Genomic DNA, 10,608 nt, shown 5'->3' with positions numbered 1-10,608 from the left:
GTCTGTCGTCAGATTGGTCTGCCTTAAGACTTTTAATATGTTTTTTCGCGAGAGAATATTTGTCCAGAATGCAGTTTTGGTATTTTGTCAAAATATCTGTTCTATTAGTGGATGTATTTGTATCCTACCTCAATACCTCTATAGTGCAACGTGTTCCCTCAGATTGGTTTATATTGTAAAGCTTTCGCATTGATTGGTCTGCTTTAGGACTGTTGATGCGTCATTTCCAGGGAGGGTATTTCTCCATAAAATTGTTTCTATTTGTGTATGGATGTATTTCCAGCATAAGTGTTTGTGCAGGGTAAAGTATAAAATTTTCTCTTTGATTGGTCTTTTAAAATATCTCAGATCTTATTTTGCACATACCTCAACTTCTAAAAGTGTTACCTTAAATGACGTATGGATGTGTCTCACATTTACAGACTTCTTTTAATTTTTCTGCTAGGATTTCGACCTTTACTTTCATCCAGGTTGTTTTTTAGCCATGTATTGTGGAATATCCCATTTACTTACTGGTTTAGGGAGGCTTTATTTGAATAGATCTATTAGGTCATTTTTTAAATAGTTTTATCCAAGCTGTCACTGTCGTCTCTATTGCATGTGTATACAGAACAAAACCGCCTTTTTAGTGCATACTATACATCTTTCCTCAAATCTAACGGCTTAAGACTTTTACTGTGTCATTTGCGAGGGGGTATTTGTCCAGAATATTGTTTCTATTGGTGCATAGATGTGCACCCAACCTCACTGAATGTTTAATTTAAGGCGTAAAGTCTTCTCTTGATTGGCGTGCTTCATCTTTTCGCGAAAGCGTATTCGTCCAAAGTATAGTGTCTATTTGTGAATGGATTGTTATCCAACATCAGTGTTGGTTTGGTTTATAGTGAATAGTTTTTCCTTCGATTGGTCTGCTTTGGGACTTTTGATGTGTCATTTTCTTGGAGGGTATTTAGTCAAATATGACTTCTATTGGTGGATGGATGTGTATCCAACCTCAATATTTGTTCAATTACAGTGTAAAGTCTACACATTGATTAGTCTGCTTTAGAACTTTTATTTTTTTATATCGCGGCAAGGTACTTGTCCAAAATATAGTGTCTCTTTGTGTATTGACGTGTATCCAACATCAGTGTTTGTTTAGTTTAAAGTATAAAGTCTTCTCTTGATTGGCGTGCTTGAGGACTTTTAATGTAGGACTTTTCATGTATCATTTCGCAGAAGAGTATTTTGCCATAATATCATTTCTATTGGTAAATGGATGTATACTCAACCTCAATTGTTGTTTTTTTCAATATGTGATCACTTTGCATGAATTGGTCTACTTTAGAAATTTTGATACGTCATTTCCAGGGAGAAAACTTGTTTCTACTGCGGAATAATGTGGCATATTACGTTGGTTATAGCCTATCTACAAAAAAATGCATTTGTTATGTAGCGATAGAGAGTATTATAAGGGTAATATGCAATATTATGCGATATTACGTTGGTTATGGATTATTGACAGAAAAATATAATATTATTATGGAACGATTGAGAGTATTATGAAGGTATTATGCTGTATTCTGTGATATTACGTTGGTATGGCCATCGACAAAAACAAATTTGTATTTTTTATGGAACGATAGAGAGTATTATGAAGGTATTATGCAGTATTATGCGATATTACTTTGGTATGGCCATCGACAGAAAATTTATGTATTTTTTATGAATTATGAAGGTATTATGCAGTATTATGCAGCATTATGCGATATTACGTTGGTATGGCCATCGACAGAAAAAATATGTATTTTTTATGGAACGACAGAGAGTATTATGAAGGTATTATGCAGTATTATGCGATATTACGTTGGTATGGCCATCGACAGAAAATTTATGTATTTTTTATGAATTATGAAGGTATTATGCAGTATTATGCAGTATTATGCGATATTACGTTGGTATGGCCATCGACAGAAAATTTTTGTATTTTTTATGTAACGACAGAGAGTATTATGAAGGTATTATGCAGTATTATGCGATATTACGTTGGTATGGCCATCGACAGAAAATTTATGTGTTTTTTATGAATTATGAAGGTATTATGCAGTATTATGCGATATTACGTTGTTATGGCCATCGACAGAAAATTTAAGTACTTTTTTTGAATTATAAAGGTATTATGCAGTATTATGCAGTATTATGCGATATTACGTTGGTATGGCCATCGACAGAAAATTTATGTGTTTTTTATGAATTATGAAGGTATTATGCAGTATTATGCAGTATTATGCGATATTACGTTGGTATGGCCATCGACAGAAAATTTATGTGTTTTTTATGAATTATGAAGGTATTATGCAGTATTATGCGATATTACGTTGTTATGGCCATCGACAGAAAATTTAAGTACTTTTTTTGAATTATAAAGGTATTATGCAGTATTATGCAGTATTATGCGATATTACGTTGGTATGGCCATCGACAGAAAATTTATGTGTTTTTTATGAATTATGAAGGTATTATGCAGTATTATGCGATATTACGTTGTTATGGCCATCGACAGAAAATTTAAGTAATTTTTTTGAATTATAAAGGTATTATGCAGTATTATGCAGTATTATGCGATATTACTTGGTATGGCCATCGACAGAAAATTCATGTGTTTTTTATGAATTATGAAGGTATTATGCAGTATTATGCGATATTACGTTGTTATGGCCATCGACAGAAAATTTAAGTACTTTTTTTGAATTATAAAGGTATTATGCAGTATTATGCAGTATTATGCGATATTACGTTGGTATGGCCATCGACAGAAAATTTATGTGTTTTTTATGAATTATGAAGGTATTATGCAGTATTATGCAGTATTATGCGATATTACGTTGGTATGGCCATCGACAGAAAATTTATGTGTTTTTTATGAATTATGAAGGTATTATGCAGTATTATGCGATATTACGTTGTTATGGCCATCGACAGAAAATTTAAGTACTTTTTTTGAATTATAAAGGTATTATGCAGTATTATGCAGTATTATGCGATATTACGTTGGTATGGCCATCGACAGAAAATTTATGTGTTTTTTATGAATTATGAAGGTATTATGCAGTATTATGCGATATTACGTTGTTATGGCCATCGACAGAAAATTTAAGTAATTTTTTTGAATTATAAAGGTATTATGCAGTATTATGCAGTATTATGCGATATTACTTGGTATGGCCATCGACAGAAAATTCATGTGTTTTTTATGAATTATGAAGGTATTATGCAGTATTATGCGATATTACGTTGTTATGGCCATCGACAGAAAATTTAAGTACTTTTTTTGAATTATAAAGGTATTATGCAGTATTATGCAGTATTATGCGATATTACGTTGGTATGGCCATCGACAGAAAATTTATGTGTTTTTTATGAATTATGAAGGTATTATGCAGTATTATGCGATATTACGTTGTTATGGCCATCGACAGAAAATTTATGTACTTTTTTTGAATTATAAAGGTATTATGCAGTATTATGCAGTATTATGCGATATTACGTTGTTATGGCCATCGACAGAAAATTTAAGTACTTTTTTTGAATTATGAAGGTATTATGCAGTATTATGCGATATTACGTTGTTATGGCCATCGACAGAAAATTTATGTACTTTTTTTGAATTATAAAGGTATTATGCAGTATTATGCAGTATTATGCGATATTACGTTGGTTATGGATTATTGACAGAAAAAATATGTATTTTTTATGGAACGATAGAGAGTATTATGAAGGCATTATGCAGTATTATGCGATATTACGTTGGTATGGCCATCGACAGAAAATTTTTGTATTTTTTATGTAACGACAGAGAGTATTATGAAGGTATTATGCAGTATTATGCGATATTACGTTGGTATGGCCATCGACAGAAAATTTATGTGTTTTTTATGAATTATGAAGGTATTATGCAGTATTATGCGATATTACGTTGTTATGGCCATCGACAGAAATTTTAAGTACTTTTTTTGAATTATAAAGGTATTATGCAGTATTATGCAGTATTATGCGATATTACGTTGGTATGGCCATCGACAGAAAATTTATGTGTTTTTTATGAATTATGAAGGTATTATGCAGTATTATGCGATATTACGTTGTTATGGCCATCGACAGAAAATTTATGTACTTTTTTTGAATTATAAAGGTATTATGCAGTATTATGCAGTATTATGCGATATTACGTTGGTATGGCCATCGACAGAAAATTTATGTGTTTTTTATGAATTATGAAGGTATTATGCAGTATTATGCGATATTACGTTGTTATGGCCATCGACAGAAAATTTATGTACTTTTTTTGAATTATAAAGGTATTATGCAGTATTATGCAGTATTATGCGATATTACGTTGGTTATGGATTATTGACAGAAAAAATATGTATTTTTTATGGAACGATAGAGAGTATTATGAAGGCATTATGCAGTATTATGCGATATTACGTTGGTATGGCCATCGACAGAAAATTTTCGTATTTTTTATGTAACGACAGAGAGTATTATGAAGGTATTATGCAGTATTATGCGATATTACGTTGGTATGGCCATCGACAGAAAATTTATGTATTTTTTATGAATTATGAAGGTATTATGCAGTATTATGCAGTATTATGCGATATTACGTTGGTATGGCCATCGACAGAAAATTTATGTGTTTTTTATGAATTATGAAGGTATTATGCAGTATTATGCGATATTACGTTGTTATGGCCATCGACAGAAAATTTATGTACTTTTTTTGAATTATAAAGGTATTATGCAGTATTATGCAGTATTATGCGATATTACGTTGGTTATGGATTATTGACAGAAAAAATATGTATTTTTTATGGAACGATAGAGAGTATTATGAAGGCATTATGCAGTATTATGCGATATTACGTTGGTATGGCCATCGACAGAAAATTTTTGTATTTTTTATGTAACGACAGAGAGTATTATGAAGGCATTATGCAGTATTATGCGATATTACGTTGTTATGGCCATCGACAGAAAATTTATGTACTTTTTTTGAATTATAAAGGTATTATGCAGTATTATGCAGTATTATGCGATATTACGTTGGTTATGGATTATTGACAGAAAAAATATGTATTTGTTATGTAGCGACAGAGAGTATTATGAAGGTATTATGCAGTATTATGCGATATTACGTTGGTATGACCATCGACAGAAAAAATATGTATTTGTTATATAGAGAGGATGTCGGATAATGCGGTTTCATTTGTCGGGTCCATTTGGTTGGAGAAGTATGACTGAACGTCTGTCGGCTTTTTATGTCGATAAAGTATGAAGGTTGTTAGTTATGTTGTACGTCGTGTGTCGGGACCACTTAGCCCGGTGCTAAATGAAGTCGTTGCCCCGTAATTTGTCCGATGTACAAGAAACTACATTTATAAGAACAGGTTCTTCTGTTGTCACCACGAAGAAGTATTTTTATCTAACAATCTCTTTTTTCCCTTACCACCGGCGTAAGCGAATACCTTTTGCACAAGTAGCTATATATACGAAATAAAAGTGTTTTATAATAATTTCTGGCTTAACTGTATATTTATGTGTTCTTATGATTTGACAAACCTGTTTAGTTTTCAAATTTGGTCAAGCACATTCCTGTACATAGCTAAAGTTCAGCAAAAGCAACGCGAAACCGAAAGAAGTCGGATCAGACAAAAGAGCTCTCCTCTGACGTTTGATTTGATGTTTTGTTTTTGTTTTACCTTTTTTTCTTATTCTACTAGTCGGCTATTCTTTTCTGACATATTGTAATGTTTTCAGTAATGTTACTGGCTCCCTTGGTTAGCTACTAGCTAGCTATAGCTAACTATTAGCTAGTTTTGAGTAGATAGATAGATAGATGTGCATATTTTGCATGGCTAGCCTCACAAATATCGAGGGATATACCCTGTCTATTATTTCCAGGAGGGGCCATGGCGTAGATGGAGAGTCCTAGAGTATTTAATGCTCATTTTGAGCTACGCAGACCCAATTAGAGCCCGCGCTCTACTAGACAACTCCTGGCAACATCCAACGGCCCACACAGTGTGCCATCTTCCCAATTTCCCTCACATGGCTTGGGTTAACCCGGGGCTATGGTAACATTCACTCGCCCATGTTGAATCGTTGTCAAGAAGAATCGAACCCGGTCTCCCGCACACTAAAGAGCTATAACCACTAACCTACAGCGCCTAGTTGGGTTAAAAATGCTTAGCTATTGCTAGCTACACCACTACCATCTGCTCCTCCCCTATGCTATCCTATCTTCTCTAATATTGGTTCGGGTTTAGCTATTGCAATTCAGGTTCAATTTTTTTTATTTAGACTCTACCAGAAAGGTCGGAATTTTTTATATACGAGTTCACAGTTTCAGCTAGCTAAACCCTTTTAAAAAACTTTTTTTCTGTTAACGAGGGTGTCGATCAGCAGCATACACCGTAAAAAGTGCGGTGGAGTTCGGTGTTTTGAAAAAAATTCATGTATTCGCCCGAAAAAACCCGCATAGGCCCGGACAATGCCTGAAAAAGAAAATAAACAGACACTAACATTATTCAAAAAAACTATAAACATTAAAATAAACCTACTATGCGGTAGCGAAGTTCTTAAAAGAACTGTTGTTGATGGTTTTTGATAAAGTTTACTTTAAAAATAACTTATATATGAACTTTATTATCTCCTTTCTCTTCAAGTGCCTTCTTCCCAACTATCGTCCGCATGGTTTGTTACAAGGAATTGCATTTTGGGAATGTTCTGGGTTAGTTCAGGAAAGTGTAGGCGGGTTCGGGGGTCAACCCACAATTTTATTTGAAAAGTTGCTCGAACTTGCTCGTATATATGGGGGGCGTTTGCGGCTTATCGGCACCCTCTTTTTTGTTAACGCTCTTATCAAGAATTGAAAAAAGGAAGTTATGTCTTACCATGAAGGACAGTGAAATATTTTTTTCAACAAATGAATAAAAAGAACAGGTCTTAAAATAGATCCCTGTAGACACACTAAACAGTTCTGGAGTTAAGACCGAAAGGGAAACCACTACCCATCTGGGACACAGTTTCCCATAAGGGAAACTTCACGGTTTCCTATTTGGGAAACTGTTTCCCTAAATGCGCAAGAAATACTGCAATGTTTTCCCAATCACTAAAATAAAAAGGAATCTGTGCACGAGCTGGTTAAGAAATGCACTACAAATTTTTAACCAGTAGAAAAAGAATATTTTTCCGCAAATTTTCACCAAAGGAAGAAAAATTATTGTAGCATCTTTCCGCTATTCCATAAAATGGTGTTAAGAATGGGTAACGGTTTCCCGAAAGGGAAACCCAAACTGAAATCTAAAAAATAGTTTACAAAACGGTTTCCTTTATGGGAAAACAGTTCCCTTTATGGCATGGGAATTCTCCTACACAACATGGGAAACCGTTTAGTGTCATCTCCCGAATTGTTATACACAGCAAATTAACAAATAGGATCTGTGGAGGGAAGCACAACACATCCAAAAGGACCACGCATGCATAAGTACGAAACCATATCAGAGTATTTCATGAGACGTGTATGATCACTTCAAATTCAACCCATTTGAGGCGAGTCTTTTCAGACTCGCGTCAAATACATTGCGCGAGTCCACCGAGTCTTTTTAGACTCTCGTAAAAATAAGTAACAAGCTTTTTATTTTTAATGTTGTTTTTTTTACTCCATATTTAACAAAATGACATGATTAAACATATTTAAAATAATATAATCTCTACTAAGTTTTTTTTATATAAACCCAATGCATTTTGCACATGGAAATACAGCATTTAACCTAAATAAGCTTGTTCAAGATATAAATAGAACATTTAGTAAATAAAGTAAATTAAAAATGAACAATAAATATATCCTTGAAAAAATCTAATTAGCTAAGCTTCATTCTGAACTTTTTGCGAGAGTCCCTTTAGACTTCCATGACCCTGACGTACGCGAGTCGGTCTCCCGGACTTGTGTCTGATTTCAAGCCCTGGCATGCGAACTATCATACACGCAAAACTTATATATCTCTCTAGAAAAATTTCAATGGTTACCTGCAAAGCTATTGTAGAACATTTATTTCCTTCTTTACTGAATGATTCAAACATTGTGCATTATTCAATAAAGGTACTGTCCAGTAAAAAATTAAAACTTGATATTAGTTACATCTCAGTACAAAAGTAAAGAAAAAGTAATTAAATACAACCAAAATTGTCTTTCATAACTTTAAACTGAATTTGTTTACTTGACCATGCCATTCTCAATCGCCATCTGTACGGAACTTCGAACGCGAAAAAGGACTGGGTAAAAGCATGCAATGATGTATTCTTTGGGTCACCCCCATGTAGAGATGGCGCCTGCAGAAAGAGAAATAAAATCATTTCAGACATGTAATTAATCGCACGCCTGAAAAATAAATATTTGGTGCAGTATAATTTTTTTCTGGGGGCGTTTAATGGGCGTTTATTTGAAGCATTACGGTATAAAAAGTGTAAATATGAATAATCAAGTGTTTCCTTTTGTTTGCTAATTGAGGTAGCTTTGGTAATAGAATAGGGGTACTGGGAACGAGGTTTATAATTGTCGAGGAAGTATAAAGGTACATAAAACACAATTTATTTAAGGCGTTCGTATTTTCTATAATTTCTCCTTTCACTGGTCGGTTTTCTAGAGTACAATATATGTATGATATGACAACAACAATTGATAGTTTGGTATATTACAAATAATGATTACCAGATTTGTCAAGGAATTAAAGTCGCGCCAGATTTTTTTATTTCATCATATTGCACGATGCTGTCTGCGTTTGAGCATCAGCCACTCCAACGGATGTCTGCGTAGATATACTTATACGTAAATTATCTTACCTGCGTCTGGTCTCAGTATCGACACAAAAAATAAAGCAGTAATAATCTACTTTAATTTGTGTAGAGACAGACATTATGTTTGTGTGGACAGGGACATAGAGTTCTGTCTCTAAAAGTGAGTTGCCTGCTTTGAAATTAAATCTATATTATAATGCCCGTATACGTCTGTCCGTCTGTTCGTTCGTCTGTCTGTCACGCAAAATGATAGCTTAGCTGGGACGGGCTAACCCGTGGATTTTTCCACGGGCTAACGACTAGTATTCATAAATTGCTACATTTTTTAAAAAGGGGGGGAAATATTAAAAAAAATTAAATTTAATCTGGTAATATTGTTCAGAGTAAAACAATCATTTTCTATTTACAATGTTTTGATTCGCCGAGAACCCAATGCTTGCGTCACAACAAAAATATTATTTTAGCCTCCCTTTCATGTAGAATGGCTTCGGTATAAATTTGCTTTCGACAATGTGCGATATGAAAAATTTGTAAACATAAAGGAAATGTTATTCGAGTTGTAAAACTTTAGAAATATAATCACTTATTTTTTCGCAAAAAAATAAAAGTGCAATTCAGTTCAGGCTACTTTTTTATTATTATATTTTTACTGGGCAGTATCTTTAAAGCTTAGTTTGTGTCTTGTTGTGGTTTTACGACTTCCTAAATTATTCTTAAGTATGATTCTTAATTTTATTTTTGTTTATGTATGTTATATTCATAAAAGTATGTTATTTTTAAATTCTTAACTGCACAAACGCTGGCCAATCGGAGTAGTTAAGGTGGGAAAAAGGTGGGAAAAATTACGCTGGGTCTCACACGATTTTTCTGCGGCCAAAATCTGGCCGCACTTTTTGATTGGCTAATTCTATTGTTTTCTGCTCACGTGATTATTATCAGGGACAGCCCTTTTCATCCCGAATATTCCAGCGAATGGTTTCAGTCACCGTAATAAACATTAGTATTCTACAAAGTTTTTACCAAAATGGGATTTGGCCAAGCTTGATAAACAACTCACAGATAAATTAAAATGTCCTCTGAAGCGAACATTGTTCGATTTAAACTCGGGTTTTCCGCTGAGTAATTCGTTCGTGTCTAAGCTTTAGTTTGAGAGAAACTTCTTTTTATAAACTCGAAGAAGAAAGCTTAGTTAACTAGGCTACACAAACGCATAAGAATTATTTCAATTTTTTTTCCATTTCTTGAAATAGAAAAAAATGTTCACAATAATCGTATGCAACAAATGTATCGGCTTTGCTCTTTTGCAAAATAATTTTTGCCACAAGCTCTTGGGGACCTGTTTTATTTTTAATACAATGTAAACACATGCTACTAAAATAAGTCTTCTCACATTCTCATTTATTTGTTAAAACGTGTAAAAAATAGCTTCGATGGCGAAAGGAACAGGGCCTCCACAGAGTCAGGAAGATCAGGGAAAGTCAGGGAATTTTATTTGTGGTCAGGGAAAGTCAGGGAAAGTCAGGAAAAAGACCCATTTTTGGGTAGAGTCAGGGAAAAGTCAGGGAATTTTTTGTCTTTTAACTTGACTTAGACTGATAAACTTTATTTTTATAAATTCAAAAATTGCAAATGCAAAGTTGCATGCCTTATTAATGTTATGCCATTTTTCTGATCTGTAAAAAGCAAACCAAACTTTGGTTTGCCCTACTTTTGCAAACTGCTTGTCTCTATAGTGTGGTACCGAATGAGTTTAAACGGTTTTAGTGCATG

Source organism: Hydractinia symbiolongicarpus, chromosome 15 (genome assembly GCF_029227915.1).
Source record: "Hydractinia symbiolongicarpus strain clone_291-10 chromosome 15, HSymV2.1, whole genome shotgun sequence".
Classification (NCBI taxonomy): Eukaryota; Metazoa; Cnidaria; class Hydrozoa; order Anthoathecata; family Hydractiniidae; genus Hydractinia; species Hydractinia symbiolongicarpus.
The sequence above is the reverse complement of the archived record's forward strand: the minus strand, read 5'-3'. Positions refer to the sequence as shown.